The sequence below is a fragment of the Vidua chalybeata genome, chromosome 17, assembly GCF_026979565.1.
Source record: "Vidua chalybeata isolate OUT-0048 chromosome 17, bVidCha1 merged haplotype, whole genome shotgun sequence".
NCBI lineage: Eukaryota > Metazoa > Chordata > Aves > Passeriformes > Viduidae > Vidua > Vidua chalybeata.
In genome coordinates, this window is record NC_071546.1 from 1015360 (window position 1) to 1030440 (window position 15081).

A 15081-nucleotide genomic window follows, 5' to 3' on the forward strand; every position below is an offset into this window, starting at 1 on the left:
TATCCTATAGACAAAGAGACACTTTGTCTTCCCCCTTCTCTCCTAGCTGACCACCATCTTAGTCTCCAGTGTGTGTTTGGAGTCAAAGCAGAAGGGACAGAAGTGAGATATAATCCACTTTCCAAGACTTCCCCCTCCTCATTCACCCCCACAGCAGAGTCCCTACCCCCTATTCCACAAGGGAAGAGGGGAAGCACTCCCCATTCCTCTCCTGTGACACAAGTTCATTAGAAGCATGTAACCCTGTAACAGCATTTGAAGAACATTGGTTTAAATAAGCTGATTTGAACTGATAAAACAGTCCTTTCCATGCCCGCCCTCAGGCTGGCAGTTAACAGCTCATGGCAGGAGCTTATCAGTGTGTGATAAGCACAGCACACTCGCTGTGGCCGCCCTCATCCCAGAGCAGGGCGCCCAGGTGTGTGGAAGTGCTGTACAATACAAGCAAATGGCAGGCAATGCCTACGTGGGAACTTTCTCACCTAGAAGAATCCTGCTGCATTTTAGAAAACCTTAATTACACTAGGGTAGGGGAATGCGAGGACACAATCGCCTGCCCTCACACAGCTCCCTGCCACAATGAAAAAAAGACGCAAAGCTCTTCTGGGTGACTCTTCCACACTTCTGAGGAGTAGCACTTTTAAGAGATACAGGATATATACAACATGCCATGCTGAAGAGGTTTAGCAACAGGACAACCATCTCACACCACACACTCCCAGCCTGCTGCTTGACATTCCTACATAAATAAAATCACCAGCCTGTATCTTGTTAATATTTGAGGCTTCCTTTCGTCTCACTGTAAAAGAAACCTTCTGTTAGTTTTAGCAATACACAAGGAATACTGAAAGAAGTAATTGATTCAGATGCAAAATCCTTATGAGGGAGATTTAGCAGGGTATCAATCTATTAACCCCTATATTTAGGAGTTAAAAGTTTTTATTTGGAAGGACTAGAAGTTATTTTTTATTTAAGACTGCAGTTCAACTGACACATGAATTGGAAATGGCTGCAATCTGTTAGGAATGGAGTATCTCTACATCTATCTAGTATGCAACTTCTTCTAAGTGGACAGGAATTTTAAAAGGCTGGAAAGCCTCCACACAATGATATCCAAAACAATGTTCCTGACAGATTCCACACACTGACAGATTCCTAACTTGCCTCAGATAAAGAGCACCCAATGCTGTGCAGCAGCAGGATTACCTCCCTTCCAAGACACTGTATTTATCAGTAACTACTGAAAAAGCAACAGCAAACTGAAGACCAAGAAAGCAACTGTCACATCACACCTGATTTTGACTTCTGTTTTTGCAATGCTTCTGTATTTCAGAAGCACCCTCACTAAAGCATCCTCACTTGCCCAACTAACATCTCCCAAGTTTCATGAAGCTGAATATTTGCACTTCACATACACATCTTATTGGGGCTCAAATCACTAAGGACTCTCGGAAAGCTGATTAAGAGGAGGGGTGAGTAGAATAATAAATAAACCTTTATTGTTCACCAAGCAGTTTTACACATTCTTGTATGCTATATGTTCACTGTATGTTCCTGGAGGCTGCACTAAATAAAACATCCTCACACTCTCACAGACAAACCTGGAAAGAAATCGCCAGCATTAAATCTAGCAAAAGCAAGGAGACATTCATTTACTATGAAACTGAGCATTAAATCCAATATTCCCTAGTATGGTAAATAATCTGGATTTCAATGTATTTCCTCCCAGTCTGTTTCATCTTAGGAACTTCAGTCATTATCACCATATAAACCACAGAAACTGGATGTCTCAGCATTGAAAACCCAAGATCCTCAGTTCTCAAACACTCCAGAAGCCAGTGAGCACAAAATAATAACGAGTCCATAAAACTCAAAAAATAAAAGTTCTCTTTCCAGTTTCCAAAGACTTAATATGAATAGCTGCAGCCAAAATATTTAAACTCCTGGCTCACTAAAATTAGACAGTGAGAACTAAACAGAGCCACATTCTGCAGCTACTGTGAAGGAACGTGCAGAAGGTCCAAGCCTGAAATTGAGATGTTCAGAGCATGTGCAGGGGAGAGGTCAGGAAATCAATACTCATGTACAGAGCAGTTCCTCAGAAAATGTGCCCTGGGAAAGGGCAGTGCTGGGGGCAAACGTGAACATTTAGTCTTTTGGGTTCAGCAGCTTCAGATGTAAAATGAAGTATTTTCCTACGATGCAAAAGAACTTCACACACAAAGACAACCTGTCCCAAAAGTGGATCCTTCTTGGCTTTTACTAGAACCAAAAAAGCAGAGCAGACACAATGGTTAGTAGTACTAGAGATGCAAAGACCATCAGCAGAGATACGCTCAAGGAAGGCTGAAGGCCTAATTAAGCCTAAACCAGAGAAGCATCCACAAAAAAAGGTCTACATCAAAGTTCTGGGATATCAGATATGCTTTATAAGTAGTCTCTGGAAAAAAAAGGAAGTCCTCCCATTTAACATGACCTCTGTTACCTAAGGTAGTACTACATCTGCTCTCCAGAGGAAACAATTCTTGCCAGAAAGCCATACTGACACAACCCACCTTCCCCCAAAGCACAAACCAGACATTTATGAGCAATTTTTCTCAGTCGTGTGGCATTCTGAGTATGAACAGCTGCTATATGCCCACTTGTCCCACTGCCCTCCAAGTTCATGTTGGAGAAGGCAAGTTAGATCTAGCTGAGACCAACTGCACCTCTGGTATTAAGCCTACCAGGCTTGAGAAGCACAGCCCTCCTGGCAGTTCACCTCTGGAGCCACCTAACAGGTTAGCGCTGCCTAAGGCATGCACTGTGTGTGAAGGACAACAGCCAGAGTAGAGAGCAGGCAAAAATTAAAAATAGCAAGAACCAAACAGAAGACCCATCTGACAGAACAACCAGCAGAAAGTTGGTATTTTAAGTATTTTGTTAAAGAATTAAAAAAAGATGCATGTCAGGGTTACTATTATTTTTTTAAAGTCTATATTCAAGGCAAGAAGAGAAGAGGCAAACAAAAAAACACACTCCTGTCATCCATTCCCAAGCCATTCAGCCACAGCACTACCAAGGGTCAGAGAACAGAATCACAGCTGCCCTTGCCCAGAGAAGACAAATTCGTCAGATTTTACTGCGTTACTGTAGCAGAAGTTAATACATGAATGCGCCACAGGGAAGGCTGGGTCTCAAACATAAGGTGCCATTTAAGCCACAGGACTCGGGTCTCACTATCTCCAGCACTCCCAGTTCATGGGCCCCATCGCCTCCTTAGTTCCTGGGAACACTGCTGGACACAGCCTGGCCAAAGCAGGAGGCAGGGTACTTGCTATAGAGAAGGCCACTGCCTACAAGTTGCATACTGTTACATGTAAAGATGAGCAGAGCCACAGGAAAGCAAAAACATCAGTCAGTTTTGTATGTTTTGGCTATTATTCTGCTTCCAAGCATCATTACTCAGATATCAGTACTACTCTGCTTCTCACTATCACTCTCATTTTTAACAGTAGGTTTGAGAAAATTATCTTCCAGACAAGTCACTTGAGAATTTAGTAAGTTTTCAAACCCCTCATTTGTGCGAAAAACTATTTAATGAACTTGACTACAAAACAGTGCACTCGACTGAGAAAAAATTTTTACTCAACAGTTTTCTTTACATTGGCACTCATTCGTCGGTCCAGTTTCTCCTGAAGTCTCCAAACTGCTCAAGCAGGAAGGACTCTCTTGCAGGCATAGCCCCCCTTACTCCGGGGAGAAGCCTCGCTGCTGAGCCTGTCTGCCAAATAAATAGGACCTACTACGCACTAGGCCCGGAGACCAAATGAGACAGGCAAATCAGAATCCCGACAGAGCTCGGGAGGCCTGAGCCGGGCATGCTCGGCACCAGCGGGCTGTTGGTCGGACTCTGCGGGAAAACAGCGACACAAACTTTTTCCTCGCTCAGGCACAGCTCCCGCTCGCAGGATCCACACGGGAGGAAGGGCGCGGGTACCAACCACCTCACGCTCCTCCCAGGGACCCGAAATGCGGTTCGACCCCCGGGCCGGAGCAGGAGCCGAGAGGGGCCCTGGGCCGCGGAGGGTCAGCGAGAGTCGCTCCCGCCCGCCCTGCGGTGGCTCCGCGGCACCAACCAGACGCTGGCGCTGGGGGAGCCCCGGGGACAGGCTCGCCCATCGCCCGCCCAGCTCGGGCCCCGCCGCGGCAGTGCAGAGGTCAGCGCGGTGGAGGCACCGGGCGGCGCCCGCGCCACAGGCCCCGCGGGCGGTGAAGCGGGCCGAGCCTGATAGCGCCGTGACGGGAAGCCTGGCCGCCTTACCTGCGCCGAGAGCCCGGCAGTCATGTCGGGGCGCGCCACTCCCTCAGGCCGCCGGCGCCACGGGGCCGCGGCCACACAGGACCGGGACCGCCACTCGCTGCGCTCGGCCCGCACCCACTTCCTGCAGCGCCACAAAACGCACGGCGGGGCCGTGCCCTGCGCATGCGCGACCACGCCACAGCGCAACTCCCCACCCCTGCCCGCTACTCCTGTGCCGGCGGCACCGAATAAGTCGCAGGGACAGGCTGTGCGCATGCGTATAGCGGCCGCCGCCGTGTCTGGCGCCGCCGTGGTGTTCTCATTCTTAAAGGGGCAGCGCACGCCGGCCCCGTCCGTACCCCGCGCTGCCCGCGGATCCCGGAGGCTCCGCCATCTCACCATTCCCCGGGCGGTGCACCTGGGCCTGGGGAGAGCCTGTGCGGCGCACCGGGACTGACCGCCCCCGGGCCCTCGGGTGGGAGGAGGTTTTGCCGGGCCACTGCAGCTCGAGCACCGTGGGCAGCGACCGGGAGCCGCCAGTGCCGTTCCACTAGCCTGGCTCCGGCTCCGGCTCCTCTTCCACTGCCACCGCGAGCTCTGCTGGGGTCCGGCCCGGCCTTGCCCTGCCCTCAGGCCCCGCTGCTGCTGCGCCCCGGCAGCTGCAGCTCAGCCTAGCTGTGGCTGGGAAGGGACAGTGACAGCACCAACTCTCTTTCCCCAGACCGTGTCTCACTCTTCCAGCGATCTTTATTCCCATCCTTCGTTCATTTGCTGCTCCCCTGGCCCATACCATAGTATTGCCTAGTCTGCGGGTGCTGATAGTACTTAGCTACAGGGACGTAGGTTGCCTGCCCCTCTACCCACTCAGCTGCAGAGCTGCCTCCAGCCCTGGGGACCCAACATAAGAAGGATGTGGAGCATGTTGGAGCAAGTCCACCATGGAGATGGTCCCAGGGCTGGAGTCCCTCTGCTCTGGCGCCAGGCTGGGAGAACTGGGGATGTTCACCTGGAGGAGAGGAGGCTCCAGGGAGACCTTGGAGCCCTTTCCAGTGCCTAAAGGCACTCCAGGAAACCTGAGGAGGAACTTGGGACAAGGGATGGAGGGACAGGAGACGGTGGAATGGCTTCCCACTGCCAAAAGGCAGGGTTAGAATAGATTTCTTAAGTATTTGTGTAGTATTTCTTTACTGTGAGGGTGGTAAAACAATTTTCCCAGAGAAGTTGTGGCAGCCCACCTGTGGAAAAGTTCAAGACCAAATTGGACAGGGCTTGGAGCAATCTTGTCTAGTGGAAGGTGTCCCTGTTTATTGCAGGGGGCTTGGAATAGATGGCCTTTAAAAAGTCATTTCCAACTACTTTCTGATTCTGTGAAACACCGCCAGTGGACAAGGCAGCACAGGGCACTCTGCAGGGAGCAGTGCCTTCCTCCACAGCCCAGCACTTCTTAGGGATGGTGTGAAAGCCTAGTGTCCTGAGAGCCCCTGGCCGCAGGCCCCTTTACCTCACTCTCTGCTGCAGATGTGGAGTAGCCCTGTGGTGGTATGTGTTTTTATAGGTTTTTACAATGTCTTGTTATAAAAGTTAGAAGTTCAATGTTAGGTAGTTTCAGTTGGTATGTTCCATGTACCCACTATTTCTTCCCCTCAAAATGGTTTGTGTCAGGTTGTTTACTCCTAGGTTTCCCCGCCACTTGACTGTCCCTCAAAGTGCCAATCTCCCTGTTCCTCCCCTTTTACACTTAAATAGTTCTGTCAATCTAAGTTGTGCTGCCCATGTCCCCTGTCTATCAGTGTAGTCGCCCCCATTTTTTTCTCGAAAGTTCACTGTCAATCACCCATGTTCTAATAGTTGATTAGTCCCCAAGGCTTCTCCCCACCCTTATCTTTTCCCCATTGGTTGTGACCCATGATGTGATCCTCCTGTGATGTATCCTCATTGGTTGTTCCAGGTTGCCACCCCTTCACACCCACACCCTTTATAAGTTGTAGCCGGATGACACTTGTCCCTGACTGGTTCGTGGAATAAAACTGTATTGGACTTCACACAAGTGTCCTCTCCTTTGTCCCTTCCCCTCTGATCCTTGTGGTACTTCGGTGCAAACGCTACCCATGCCGCTGCACACACCGCTACCTGGTAACCTCAGCTGAGACCCAGGGGTGGCCACTCTTGTGGCACCCACCAGCCACACTGGGAAACTGCTAGCCGGCACTTCAACACCCAGTGGCCACACTGAAGGAGCTACATGGCCCCATCTACCTGCCTGTATCACCCCTGGGGACACACTGTGTTCACCTCTCTGCAGTGTTCTCTGCTTTCTGCAAGCAGTCCAGCAGGTGCACTGCTGGTAAAGTCAGCCCAGTCTCACAGATTCCTTACGGGCTATTCCACAGGGGCCAGGTATCCAGGTCCTTCCTTCAGCACTTGCCTGCACTGTTTCTTGTTCAGTGCAGCACTAAGATGTAAACCTAAACCAACAGGAGCATTGCCATCCATTGAAGGAAAACCATATATCACAGTGCAAACTGTACGCCTGTTCCCCTTCCTGGCAGGAAAACTTCTGGTCTGCACATCCTCTGCATGGAGGCTGCTGAAAGTAAGAGATGTGAGTTTCATAATAAGAATTTGCTCTGTGCTTTTGTATGTAAATCTTTTCTTCCTCTTTGTTCTGCCACCAAGGGGAGAGCTGGGCCCTTGCAGGGCACATTCCTTCACAATACCATGAATCTTTGGCCCCTAATTAAAAAAAAAAAGAGATCTGGGTTAGTGAGGCTGCCGGGGGTGATAGAATGCAGCACAGATGGAGAGGACTGAGTGGAAAGGGCATTTGTGTCTTGGTTTGAAGGACAGGTGTCTGTCAAGGAAGGCAGGAACCTCCCTTGGAATGGGGAATATGACCCCCTTCCCTCCAAATTATTATAACTTTGAAATTACGGGGCTTTCAGGCAAAGATATGAGAAGAGGAATAGCAGTTCCTTCCTAGCGTGTGTGTGTCCAGCAAGGCAAACAAACACCAAGCCCGGCAGCAGCAGCGACCAGAGGCACAGACCCAGCGGCAGCCTTCTCCCGGCCGCAGGCACCTTCCCCTGCGGCGCAGTTCCGGGCACAGCCAGCGGGGGCGCCGCTGGCTCCCGGCCGGGCAGGGCAGGGCGATGATTCCCCCGCGGCTGCAGGGGGCGCTGTGGCGCGAGCTCGGCCGTCTCTCTGCACACGGCAATGGCGGGCAGGCTGGCGGAAGGGATGGAGATGGGGCTTCCTTTGGAACCCTCAGGGACAGCCGGTCCCGCTGCACCTCCGGCTGGTGAAATGCACTGCAGCAGGAACCTCGGAAGCGGCAAGCTGGAACACCAGAGGCGAGCAGATCCTGGACTAACAAACGAGATGCAGCAGAAATTCCACAGCCTTGGCAGGGGCCGTGGGGCGTCCCGGCAGGCAGGGGTGCAGGGCTGCAGTGTAGTGGAAACTCAGAGCAGTGGCAGAAAACAGCCTGGTTCCTGAACACAGCTGGGGGACCCTCCCTCGGAGAGGGAGAGGGCTTGGGGTCCCAGGGCTTCCCCTGAGGCACCAGAGCAGATGGTGAAGGTCCTTTTTTAGTGAGGTAGGGTGTTAACAAGGTCCCAGTGCAACAGCCACTCCCACAAGCAGAGCTTCACTCACAGTAGAAGACAGCAGGAGACAGAGCCTCACAGTGGTGGCAAATTCTTCCCACAGCAACCACAGCCTGTCTCCCCTCTGATGCCGAGAGAGCCACGAGCTGCGCCCAGCCCCTTCCCCCTGCCCAAATCTCCCAGTACCTCTGCCCCGCCAAGAGAAACCCCTCAGCTAAGAGAGTAGCCAGCCCCACCCTTCCCCTGCACCTTAGGAACTTCTTTTTTCTCTCTTAAGTACCAGTCGGTTTTGTCTCGTAGCAACATGTGGGAGAAAATTCCCTGAGAGAAAGAAAACAAAAGGAGCAATCCTAACCTCCAAAAAGTTGTTACACATAGAGTCACAGAGCCAACAGCCACATGTGCAGAGGTGAAACTCTGCAAAGCTGGCTCATGGACCCCCGTTCCCCAAATCAGTCTGCTTGCTATGCCCATCTTCCTCTCAGCCCCTTACCTGCTAGATCAGAGGAGCAAACACTCTTTCCAGTCTCGTACATTGAGATTGACAGCAGAGCAAGGGAAGTTGAAGTTCACCTGTAACAGCCCATGGAGAGCCACCTTTCCCTGTGTGTGACTTCAAAACCACTGAGAGTGGTCTCAGGGCTGCCAGCTGCTGCTGTGCTGCCTCCCAGCTCTCTGCAGTTCACCCTGTGTGGATTCTCCATGAAAGGAATGAGAAGGAAGTGTTTTTACAAACAAACTGTGTGCCTGATGGTAGATAAGCCTAGATATGGAGAGGTGAAAGAAGCAATGGGGCGAACCATAAATTCCATAGGAATTCCACTAATTGACACAGACTGTTACTCACTGTGCTACATCTCTAGATTTAGAGAGAAAGAATAGAGACACAAGGGAAAAGAAAAACGGGGAGGTTTACATTAGAGGGGATATTAAGCATTTCGGGACATCTGTACCTCTCAAGTACCTCAGCCAATGGGGAAAGATAGAGGGAAATGTGGCCAGGAAATTAGGATAAAAAGGAGGCTGCATCCTCTAAAAATTTGAGACACCTCGTGGGGAACGCCCTATGGCCTCTCCCTTTATTTGAATAAAGTAAAAGGACTTCTCTGTCTTCTTTTTGGACATAAACCTCTGGTGTTTGTGGATTAATTTTCCTGATATCCATGTATTATCACAAGGCTCATGTACCTTACAATTGTCATGTAACTTTTATTTATGTACAAAAAAAGCTAAGATTACTGTCTCTTTCTTCCCTGTCTGCTGAGGGTTCTCTCTTCAAACCAAGCTACAGCAGCACTAGACTCATGGAGCAAAATGGAAGATCCCCATTCCCAGCAACCACACGGATCCTGATGTGAGAAACGACACTTACTTTTAAAATTTCAAAGGTTTATTAAACCTTAACAAAAATACAGAAGACAGAACATTATAAATTAATAATGTGATGGTTGGCTTTCACAATTAAGAGATGGATATTATGTGTATGTTAAGAAAGGTTTTGTAAATGTATCGTGATGTTACTGTAATATGTCCTCCCATAGTCTTCTTTCCCCTCCCCCTTGTAACAGCCTTGGTAGTCAGGGCATTTGGGAGGCCTGGCTTGTTACCAGGAGATGCAACATGACAACACTTGACCTCCAATCAAGATATAAGAAAGTAATCTCCACCAATTGATGGAGAGAGTTGACTGACAAAACTTTGGGAAGGGCTAAGAGTATAAAAGACAGAGCATCCATTTTGAAAAGGAGCATGTGGCTGCTAGTTACAGAGACTCCCAGCGCTGTAATTTTTCCTTATTCAGTGCTCTGTTGTATTTTTTGTTAAGGTTTAATAAACCTTTGACATTTTAGAAGTGAGTGTTGTTTCTCACATGAATAAGGAAAAACTACAGCGCTGGGAGCATGGAACTAAACCGCCATGTGCTCGTCCTTATCTCTGGAGCTAGGGTCATAATTCCACTAGGCTAGTTTCTTTTTCAGTGGGCTGTGAGTACATAGGTTGGTATCTCTTCACTTCTTCCTTCTCCCATTGGGGATTCCCTACTGGCTCCCAATCCCATCCTGACAGTGAACTACAGGCCCTCTCAACAAGGCCCACCTTCCCAATTAGCTGGAAAGGAGGGAGGGAGGGGGGGAGAAAGGAAAGGAAAGGAAAGGAAAGGAAAGGAAAGGAAAGGAAAGGAAAGGAAAGGAAAGGAAAGGAAAGGGAAAGGAAAGGAAAGGGAAAGGGAAAGGGAAAGGGAAAGGGAAAGGGAAAGGGAAAGGGAAAGGGAAAGGGAAAGGGAAAGGGAAAGGGAAAGGGAAAGGGAAAGGGAAAGGGAAAGGGAAAGGGAAAGGGAAAGGGAAAGGGAAAGGGAAAGGGAAAGGGAAAGGGAAAGGGAAAGGGAAAGGGAAAGGGAAAGGGAAAGGGAAAGGGAAAGGGAAAGAAAGGAAAAAGGAAAAGGGAGAAAGAAAGAAGAAGCCTTACCTTCTTCTTGAAAAACAAAAGCAAATAACCTTATGGTCTGGGGACCCCTGTACCACTGAGTCGGTTCTGCCACTCCTCTCCTACCTCGACTTGGCGCTCCACCACTCTCAGCACACCAACACGAGCAGCTGCCGAGCCACTCACGTGGTCCCCTGTTCGTGTGGCTTAATGCCGACAGGTCGTGGGGAAGCATCTGCACCTCTGCCCCCATTCCCGGCACACCAGTGCAAGCAACTGCTGAGCTGACCATGTGGTCCCCCACGCTCACACGGTTCCACGCTGGCAGACATGGAAGAGAAGTCTCCCCAGCCTGTCATTCCCGGGCCGGCCCTGCTGGGTGCCACTGCTCCCGGCACACCCAAGTTGTCATGGGCAGCCCTGCACAGGTGGGCCCACAGCACTAGGGCCCCCGCTAAGAGGCACGAATCAACAGTTTTGCCACGCGCAACTGTTCCCCACACCCCCAAGCCACTGCCCCCTCCCCACCGAGGTGGCGGTGCCAGGGACAACAGTGCTGGGCTTCAGTGCCCCGGTCCCACGGCTTTATGCTACTGGATGCCGCAGGGAAGCCGGTATGGGCCAGCACCCTCCCTGTGTCTGCTCAGCTTTATGCTGGTGAGTTGCTGAGAAGCCCCCACACTAGTGACCTCCGCAGTTTCCGAGACCCTGGTGCAGCCAAGCCACGTCCTGACCCCAGCGACCACACCACAAGCCAGTGAGCCCTGCGCTCTCTGAGACACCAGCACAACCAAGCACAACCAAGCTCCTGACACTACCACTGAGCTAGCAAACCCTGTGGTTTTTAAGACCCTAACACAACCTGACCCTCAGGCTGGGTCAGTGAAAACTGGAAGTTACTGTGCTGGGTCCCCGTTGGCTGCCACTCAAAGGGACCAGGTCCCGCTGGCATTTCTCCACTCAAGAAGCCCAGGTCTGTGGTTTCCACTTGGGAATCCCTGTGGGACCCTCCAAACAACAGCCTTCCTGCTACTGGATCAGCCCCCAATCTTCACCGGTGCCACGCATGAACCGCGCCTAGCACCGCCACCATCGCCTCCATCCCCGCTGGGTTAGTAGGCACCAAGAGCTGCTGTGCCGGGTCCCCACTGGCCATCACCCACACAGGTTCCTGTCTAAGGCCTCCGAGACCCTGCACAACCAAGCCTGCCTCTGACCTTTGGCAGTGCCACCGCTGCTTCCTCTGGACCAGCGAGCATTGGGAGTTACTGTACCAGGTCCCAGCTAGCTGCTATCCACATGGCAGGAGGCCACAGTTCCTGAAACCCCACTGCTCGCACAAACACGGTCAAACACCCCCTAAATTCAATAACCCTCAACTGGCACCCCCAGGTGTTCTTGAGCCCCCCAAAATCCAGTGACCCTCAACCTGGTGTCCCCAGTTGTTCTTGATCCCCCCAAATCTGGTGAACCTCAACCTGGTATCCCCAGGTGTTCTTGAGCCCCACTAAATCTGGTAACTCTCTCAAGTCTCGCATACACTCCAAGCACACTTTTGGACTCTCACACACGTGCGCAAATACCCACAATTTTCGTCTGCAGTTTTTTCCCCAGGGGACTTTTTCCTCCCCCTCTTCTTTTTCGTTATTTAGTGCTCTGCTGTCCCCACGGTCCCAGGAGAACTTGTTTGAGCTGCTGAACTTGCAGCAGGGCGCGTTTTTCTTTCAAAATCTCCTAGGGCCATGGAGATGAAGTTTTCTCCTGGCGGTTCCCCATTTGTGACGTCAGGCAAATATTAATCCACAAACATCAGAGGTTTATGTCCAAAAAGGAGACAGAGAGTCCTTTTTACTTTATTCCAATAAAGGGAGAGGCCATAGGGAATTCCCCTGGGATCTCTCAAATTTTTGGAAGATGCAGCCTCCTTTTTATCCAGATTTCCCAACCGCATTTCCCTCTCTCTTTCCCCATTGGCTGAGGTACTTGAGAGGTACAGACTTCCCAATACGCCTGATACTGAATATTTCCCTCTAATGTATATCCCTCCCTTTAAATTATTAATTCTTATGGAATTTAGGGTTTTCCCCCATTGTTTCTTTCATCTTTCAATATCCAGTTTCATTTATCAGCAAACCTACAGTTTGTTTGTAAAGGCAAATATCTTTTTTCATTCATCAATCAGTGAATCCTTCCCATTGTTTCTTTAATCTCTCAGTGCTAGTTTTATCTACCAGTGACCCACAGTTTGATTGTAAAGACAAATCCATAATTCTCCTAATGAGAAACAATTCTCACTTTAAAATTTTTAAAGGTTTATTAAACCTTAACAAAAATATGAGAGAAAACTGAATAAGGAAAAATTACAGTGCTGGGAGCATGGAACTAAACTGCCATGTGCTCATGTACAAAATAGATGTTCTGCCTTTTTTATACCTTTAGTCCCTCCCAAAGTCTTGTTTGTCAACTCCTTCTTCACCGTCCAGTGGTGGAGATCACTTTCTTACATCTTGATTGGAAGTCAGGTGTTACCATAGTAACAAGCTGACCCTCCTCAAATGCCCCAACTACCAAGGCCATCCTGTGACAACAATACAAGGGGGAGGGGAAAGAGGACTGTGGGACGACATATTACAGTAACATAACTATACATCTACAAAACTTCTCTTAACATATACGTAATATTCACCCCTTAATTGTGAGATCCAACAAACGCAGTGTCATCTGTAACACTGACACAACACTGCTGGACACTGAGGGGCTGGTGGCCCATTCAAGCACTGCCCCAAGGGGTGAAGGCCTTGTACCCTGATGGCATTAGGGCATATTCTGCATCCCTGCAGTCCTGTACTCCATGGATCTGATTGGCAAGCCATTGAATCCACATGGTGCAGTAATTGCAGTCATCCTTTCACCCTCCCAGCCAGAGTCAGGGACTCTCTGCTCCTGGTCAGTGTATTCATTGTTGGATTCCTGTGGCTTCAAACCACAAGTCCCCTCACCAAGGTCCAGAGGAGAGGTGGTCTCAGCCCTTCTTCTGCATCTGTAATGATGAAGTTATCAGTATGATACAGACATTCAGGAGCATCAACCAGTTCCAGTGCAGCCTGAATAAGTCCATGACAAATGGTAAGGCTGTGCTTCTACCCCTATGTCATGGTTTGACGCTGGCGCAATGCCAGTGTCCCCATGAAAATACACCCTCCCCAAATGAGTACTTGTGAGATGCGATCAGGAACAGAGCAGAACAGGCTCAAGCTTAAAAACAAATGAAAAACTTTATTAACCTACAACTACAATAAAAGGAACATACAGAATTCAGGATGAAAACCCTTCAAAATATTCCTCCTCCCCCCACCCAATTTCCAACAAAACACAGTGAAACAAAACTGGGACCCTCAATCTAGTTACGACCCTTCAGATAATCAATACTCAGTCCATCAAGGGACAGAGGAGTCTCTCCTGTACCATAGACTCCCCCAGGAAACACAATTGCAACCTCTTGTGTTTCCATGTCACACATGACAACAGCCTGGAGAAATATGCCAGTGTGTGACACTCTCCTTTCCATGTCACAGTGCTGTCACCACCGTGCATGGACCGAGACTGCTCATAAGGGTTCCTTTAAGGATGCTTTGCCAAGGACCAAAGAACAACAGTTCAGTTTCTCATTTTGGGACAACAGTCCCCCCCATTTTCTCCTCCCCTGGGGCCGACAGTCTCAAGAACAGAGATCTTCTTCCCTGAAGACAGAGGGCACCACCACACCCTCCTCAATTTTCTCTGTTCACTCCACTCCTGTCACTCTCAGTTGCTGAAGCAGGTCACTCCCACTCCTGCACTCTCTTGGCTCAAGTAATTGCATCCCCCTAGAATGCAGTCTCTGTGTTGCAGGAGAAATTGGTTCAGTCTATGGTTATATAAGAAAAGTCCAGCCAAGGCCGCTCCATCATCTTCTCCCACCTAGGATTTCTTCTTCTAACATCTCAGGTCCCAGACTGTCTCTCTTCTCTTTCAAATCGAGGAGTAGTGTTTCGCAAAGCTTTCTTTGCCCAGGAAAGGGTTAAAAGTCTCGGGCTCCCAGGACAGCTGAGATCTCACAGCAGGCTGCCGAACTCCCACGGCTGGGCACCTTCCCCCTCCTCTTCTCTTTCTCCTCTGTCTGCATACTGCTGGCACATGATATCAAATTTCCAGGTGGAACGGGCTCTCCCTTTCCCTCTCTCCCTCTGGGGGGCTGCCTGGGACATCTCAGTGCTCCTCCACCCTTCCGTCCTGCGGGGCCGACCCGGTTCCATTCCCCTCACCCCCCTTCTCTTTCTGGGGCTCTGGCCTCCCTCAGCCACAGGCTGCGTGGCTTCCCCTCCTCACCCAGCCTGTGGCTGGGCAGGGCAGGTCTGCTCTCTTCACTGACCAGAACCAGAGAGAGAGTTCTCCTGAGCGTTCTCTGCTTTTAACCCTCTGTGTTCTCAGAGGCGTGTCCAATGCCTTCAGTGGTCACACCAGGTGTCAATATTCAAAGCTGACCACTGATTGGTTTGACCCCAACTTCCTGAGAAAATTCACTTCCCTGTTGTTTTGTGTAATAGGCATAATTCTCACCTATAAAGTGATATATGGGTAGGAGTTTTTATATGATTAAATATAGACACAAAGCAAGTGAGCCAGGGCAAAGGGGGAGGCTGTCTCATGTATGTCAAAACCATTGTAGACAAGGCTTCATTTACAAGTTAATACAAGTGGCTCGCTCTGGAGATGGGCCGTTTTTTGAGG

General features: G+C 50.0%; 1 protein-coding gene across 3 annotated transcripts in view; it reads right to left on the reverse strand.

Moving 5' to 3' along the window:
• RALGAPB (Ral GTPase activating protein non-catalytic subunit beta) overlaps positions 1-4428 on the reverse strand; it is a 62053-nt gene extending 57625 nt beyond the window's left edge. For 2 of the 3 annotated variants that reach the window (XM_053958373.1, XM_053958371.1), the window contains exon 1: positions 4304-4428. The gene's annotated coding sequence lies outside the window, so the exon portion shown is untranslated. Of the gene's footprint in view, positions 1-3644; positions 3663-4303 lie in introns of those variants that run through there. The other variant, XM_053958372.1, reaches the window with a different exon arrangement.
• Positions 4429-15081: the final 10653 nt, after the last annotated feature.